The sequence below is a fragment of the Helianthus annuus genome, chromosome 17 (assembly GCF_002127325.2).
Source record: "Helianthus annuus cultivar XRQ/B chromosome 17, HanXRQr2.0-SUNRISE, whole genome shotgun sequence".
NCBI classification, from domain to species: domain Eukaryota; kingdom Viridiplantae; phylum Streptophyta; class Magnoliopsida; order Asterales; family Asteraceae; genus Helianthus; species Helianthus annuus.
In genome coordinates, this window is record NC_035449.2 from 78,357,015 (window position 1) to 78,363,501 (window position 6,487).

Genomic DNA, 6,487 nt, shown 5'->3' on the forward strand with positions numbered 1-6,487 from the left:
TATAAATGATCAATTTGACCTAAATATAAAAATGACTGCGGGTTCTGGGTTCAAATAAAGACATGCAAAACAAAAGAGGCTTACGAAAAACATGTTGGATCGTCTTCATCTCCCTTGAATCCTTTAACCATCGTTTTTGGTTACTCAAACTCCATCACCGCCGTTGTATGATGTCACGGCGGAACCCTAGGTTCACAGGACCAGGATTGTGTTTTTCTGGGAACAACACCAACGCCACCCGGATAACGCCATGGCTGCAAAATCATGGTTGCTTCTATGGTAGAAACTATCAATTTCCACCACAAGCCCTCCGGATTTTACCCCGCCAATAGTTGATAATAAAGCCACCGATTCAGTAGACGTGATTTTCAGGAATATGGGAAGGAAGAAAAAAGAAAAACGCAATTGAAAGTGGAGGTGGAAGTGAGTTTATATAAGATCTTTTTAAAGGCAATGGTTAAGGGAGCGTACTCACGTTCTTGAACTCCTGATAATCAGGTAACTGGCAAACTGCTTGTCTGAAAAGAAAAAAAACTGCCAAATTTTGGGAATTAATACAGCTGAGATTTAATGTCACAAATAACTGCCAAAATTGAATGGCCAAGATCATCTCAAAATCAGTTATTTTTGTCAAAATTGGCAGTTTCTTAGCTGCGAACAATATAGTAATAATGCTTGATTTCTTCTTTTTTCCTTTACTTTTCATTAAACTCGGGAACAAAAAAAAATCACATCTTTTCCTTCCTTTTCTCTCTTAATTTATTTTCTTCCTCTCACCCTGTTAAATGAGACTCCGACATAATTGCACACGATGAGTTTTGGTGACACACCTCATTCCTCTTCCTCATCTAGGGTGTGGTCCCCCTTCCTTTTTTTCTTATATTAATACATAAAATAATAAAAGTTTTCATTAGAATTTAAAAAAAAAGGTACATAACATAAAAATGACATAATTTAAATAAAAATACTACTATGGTACATTCCCTCCTAGCCATTTTGTCACAATTTTTTCTTTCATTTTTGACATCACTACACAGTCTCATTCTGATAGGCTTTCAATGTCGGCTCTCATGATTCAAAACTCTTCAAACTCCTGTTATTGTAGTTGTATTTCGAGTCATTTCCGATCCAACTGCAACCACACCATTTCCCTCGTCGTGGCGTCTTCCTTTTCTTTCTCTCTTTTTGTACCTCTCCGCTTGAATATCCTTAAACTCGTTGAAGTTGAGAAGAAGTGCATCATTTTTTGATAAATCGCTTGAGATCGTTTCCTTCAAACCCGAAGCCTTTGCAGCCGCCGCTTTTTGGAGTGGTCCTTTCCAATTGGTCGCCCTGATCCAGGAGTTGGAGCTTCATCTTCGAACTCGGGTTAATCGTTTTGCTAAAACTATAGATACCAACTTATAATTTGTATATTATGTAAAACTTCTTGTTATCCAGAATAATTGGCTTCCAAAGAAGGCCAATGTATCCGGATGGCGTATGGCTAGACATCGGCTCCCAACAAAGGTGACACTACTGAAAAGGGGTATCAGGTCAACTCCACTGCTTGTCCGTTTTGTGGCGAGTCGGATGAGTCACTGGACCACGTTCTGCTCTCGTGTTATGTTGCGGTAGTTGTATGGCAGTCGGTCTCGACTTGGTGCAACATCCCCCCCCCCCTTTATGCATTCACACTGTAGGATCTTTTCGACATACATCGGGACGACGATACTTCCCTACTGAAGCAACGGTTAATACAGACAGTAATCTTCTTGCGTGTTGGTTGATATGGAGAACGAGAAATCAAGTTATTTTCAAGTCAAAAAAACCTAGATGTGGGGAATATTATGATAGAAGTGAAAACATTGGGATATCTATAGGTCAAGCATCGATCAAAGATTGAATCGCTCGATTGGGATCAATGGTGTAGTTTTAAGTTCTAAATCTCTATATATAAATTTGGTTTGGACCAGCTCTTTGGTCGTTAACGAGAAATGAAGTTATTTTCAAGTCAAAAAACCTAGACGTGGGGAATATTATGATAGAAGTGAAAACATTGGGATATCTATGGGTCAAGCATCGATCAAAGACTGAATCACTCGATTGGATCAAAGGTGTTGTTTTAAGTTCTAAATCTCTTTTGGACCAGCACTTTGGTTGTTTGGTTGTATGTACAGTGGTTTCTAATAAATTAGCCTTTAAAAAATGTAAAACTTTTTGTACCAACTTATAAGTTGTATATTTTTTTAACCTTCTTGAAATTCACTAAAATAGCATGTCTATAAGCTAACCTTCTGATAACAAAACACCCTTAACTTGATTAAAAATTAACTCTCGTCGTTTTATACAAGTTATATTAAAAAAATCAATTAATTTGTGAAAGACATATTACGTACCGGAATGATGGATTAACTGGTAGTGCGAGACCTTGGCTACTTAAATATTTAGTTTAAAAAGTACAAACTTTTACTAGTACAAAAGCAATTTTTTGGTGCTCGGATTTATGTTTTTTTAATGCTTTTTGAGAGAGCCCCAACTTTTTTTTTTTTTTTTTTTTTTTGAACGGCCAACGAATCCTCCAAATGGGCTACTGGCGAAATTCACCACATCGGGATACACTCGCCTTCCGAACCGGGGAAAACCCTCACCTAGGGCCGAAGCCCGTGAACACTCGCCCGAAGGCACGACAGTGCGGTGAGGTAAAACCCGCTCAGTTCAAGGATCGAACTAGCGATCGCCGCCTACTCGCCTAGTCTCCCATCATCACCAGGTGCCGCAGAAACTAAATGCTAGGGGCAGGAATTGAACTTGGGTCACTTGGAACACAAGGTCTCTCCCTTACCACTCCACCACTAGCTCATTGGCAGAGCCCCAACTAATATACAACCAAATAATGGATTTGTTGGTGCTGCTAAATCAGTCCACCATTAAATCTCTAAAAATCATAAAAAAATTAATGATAGAAACCAAATTAATTCACCATTAAATCTCTAAACACACCACCAAAAAATCAATGATAGAAACCATAAGTCTCTAAGGTTACACGGTGTGGGGAGCGTCCCCCCTCCGTCCCGGTCCAGCGCCGAATCGCCCCCCATTTCCCCCCACCGGCATCGTCCCAAACGTCTACACCCCGACGTTGAAGACGCTCCACAAAACCATACCGTTCCCTCTCTTTTCCCTACTTTAGGGTTTAATACGTACACTTGTTTCCTTCACCGGTGCTCTTCCCCACTCTATGGTTTGCTTGCACTCCACAATTTCTCTCCGATGGCGGCAGAGAAGCTTAGGGATTTAAGTCAACCGATTGATGTTGCTCTGCTTGATGCCACCGTTGCTGCCTTCTATGGCACCGGATCTAAAGATGAGGTTTGTTCACAATTGTTATCTATTTTGCTTGATTCTATACGAATTAAGAGTAATGTGACGCGATTGAACAGTTTTGAGTTGTTATCGGAGGTTAATTGCTTGTTGTTTGACCGATATACGTTTATCTGATGATGCTCGTACATTATTCGTTCCGTTTGATTGCGTATAAGTGCAGTTGTATCACGTTTTGCATGTAGGATAGATTGTAGCAAGTGGTTTAGAACGAACCTAGGGTCGATTGTTGTTGTTGTGGTTGCAAATGTTATAATTGAAATTGTCGATTGACTTGAATCCTTTTTGAAAGGTATTGTGTTGTTTACTGTGTTGGTATGTTCAGATTTGCACTCTCTAAATTAGTAGCAGCTGGAATTATTGATTTAAAATGCTGGCTGATTATTGATTGCATAAGATTTTGATTGTTTGTGTTGCTAGTGTTTAGGTTTGTTCAGAGTAGATTACTTGAATGTGGACTTTAATGCTTTGATATAGGAAGTCGGGCATAGAAAAAAAGATGTGGTGGATTAGATGTGTGTTAAATGGTTAAAGGCTATGTGTTATGGTTGCTGGAAGGAGGAAGGGGAGGCCACAGTGACTCGGTGAGCACGGCATCTGGGTCCCGTGCGTCATGCCAACCAATTTCTCTATTTTTATCTCTCTCTCTCTAAGAATAGCTGTATTTAAAATATAAAAAGTGAGGGATAGGAGATGGATAGAACATAGGTTGAGTGGTGGAGGTGAAGGATGGAGGAGATGGTGATGTGGTGCTGAGGTGGTAGTGGGGGATGGGTATAACACACAGCATACGAGTCACTTAATTAACTAATTTGGTTGGTAAGTATGTGCCAGTCTTGAAGAAGGTACAAAACATGTTATAAACCGTCAAGAATTACATATTGTAACTTTGGAATGAGCAAGCAATAAAAACTTCTTAGAAAGCTTATAGTAATATCCAATAAAAGAGAGAAAATCTGCTAATTGTAGAGTTGGTGAAAGGGCAATTCATCTGGATACCAAAAGCATTATGTAACTGCGGTAGATAAGAAATTACTTGTCTTAAAAATGGGTCGAACTTGATCGTTGGTCTATGTAATGTTTATCTGTTATGATGCATCATACTCTCATTCTTTTACTTGGTCATGTTGGTCTGTTCATGTTTTTCTTAGTATGTTTTAATGCATATATGCTAATAATACAGAGGACTGCTGCTGATATATTGTGGGAGTTACAAAACAATCCTTGATATGTGGCTACAAGTGGTTCATATTCTGTCCAATACACAGAGCTTAAACACCAAGTTTTTTTGCTTTACAGGTAGGTAACTGATTTTTATCTTCTGTGATCTGTTAGTCACAAACATATTTTTAAATTACAAATGTTAACATACGTTAGAGAATTCGTGGCTTCCCAAATTAAATTATCTCTATAACTACTTAGTGTTATACCAACTATAGTGGTTTAATACATCATTTTTATTTGGCAATTTTGTAGCTGCATGGCAGATAGAATTTACTAGTTTTCTATCTTACAGGAGGGTGTTATCAAATATAGATGGAATGTATTGCCTGTTGAGCAACGGGACGGAATGAAAAACTACATATCTGATGTTATTGTGAAGGTATGGATTGCCGTGGTTCTTGTTTTTTCATATCCTCCTTTCTTACATTATTATAAATTTTTATACACATTTGAAATATAATTAGTTTTTCTTGTATATAGCTTTCGAGTAACGAGGTTTCTTTTCGGAAAGAAAGGTTGTATGTTAACAAAGTTAACATAATACTAGTTCAGGTGAGCTATTTTACCTGTTTCCCTTGTTGCTGCCAGTTCAGTTTTGATTTGGATATTATAATGAAGTGACAAGCAAATGGATAATTTGGATATTACATTGAAGTGACAAGCAAAGGTGAAGTAACGCGTGGCGGAAGAAAGGGTACGCGTGGCAGGAGAAAAGGTACGTGTGGCCGGAGAAAAGGTTCGGGTGACGGAAGAAAAGGTTCGGGTGGGCAAAGAAAAAAATGAACTAAAAGAATGGGACATAATGACGACCGATGTTGAAAGTTATCCCGAACAAAAACACGTTACTTGAAGCTTCATTTATTTAATTTAGAGGTATTTACAGAATGGTCCTTCTATTTCACCACCAAACATTTATCGGTACAAAGTTTTTTTTTTAAATGTTATGTTTCTTTTTAAAGTTTATGTTTTTTTTTTAAGTTTATGTAATGGTTTTTAATATTAATGAAAATATTTTGTTTTGTTAAATGTTAAAAAAAAGTAGAAGATTAAAAAAAATAAAAAATATAAAAGTGGTGGGGTAGGATCATCTAGGACCATCCTTGGGAGGACTATGATGTGGCGCCTATGTGGCGGATCATCCTCCAAGGGAGTACCATCACCATACCCTCTAGCCTAACATGTGTCAATATGCATTTACCACCATTTAATCCACTACTATAATATCAAAAAATTTTGACACTGCTTTGATTGATTCATTTGGGTTATATGTTTTTTAAAAATAAAATATAAAAAGGTTATTGGCGATGGATTTTCTATTATGAACCGGTCCGTAAAAATATAAATTATTTGAACAAATGTTTTTTAGTTTTATTTTATTTATAAAATATACAAGATCTGATGCAAAGGCAAATAAAACAAAACATTATACAAACAAACAATGTATAAAATCTACAAGCATAATGAAATAAATTAAATGTTCATGGGAAACTACAAAGAATGAGATACAAACATGATTTCTATAAAGTCATTTCCTAAAATAACAATTTAAAGTTTAAACACATACAACCAAACCAAATCAGCATAGTGTATAATTGTAAATCCTTGGCACTTCAAAGCATAAATGACGTCCATCGTCGTAATAGTTTTCCGGCGAGTATCTTCGGTGTATTTGATGGCATCATGCATAAAATTATCAAGAAAGATCTTCAAAAATCTCGTGTCTCTTCGTAGATAAGGCCATTGATACACTTTACGCCACATTGGCGGTTTCTTGATACCGTGGAAGCCGTTCCGGAAAACTTTCCGGTGATGCTTTCCTCCTCCTTAACATTTTTCTCTCTCTAAAAAAGATTTTGATTTTAACATTGTCTCTATATATGTGTGGTATAAAGGTTATGTT

General features: G+C 37.1%; 1 non-coding gene across 3 annotated transcripts; it reads left to right on the forward strand.

The window, feature by feature from the left end:
* The first annotated feature begins 3,027 nt into the window (after positions 1-3,027).
* LOC110891060 lies at positions 3,028-5,554 on the forward strand. Of its 3 annotated transcripts, none has more exons than XR_004885807.1 (5): positions 3,028-3,351; positions 4,547-4,662; positions 4,840-4,966; positions 5,068-5,139; positions 5,243-5,553. It is a non-coding gene; the product is annotated as an uncharacterized LOC110891060 (transcript). The 3 variants fall into 3 exon arrangements; XR_004885808.1 differs by having other exon boundaries at positions 3,029-3,351; positions 4,880-4,966; positions 5,206-5,554; XR_002564974.2 differs by having other exon boundaries at positions 3,030-3,351; positions 4,880-4,966; positions 5,243-5,548.
* The last annotated feature ends 933 nt before the right edge of the window (positions 5,555-6,487 follow it).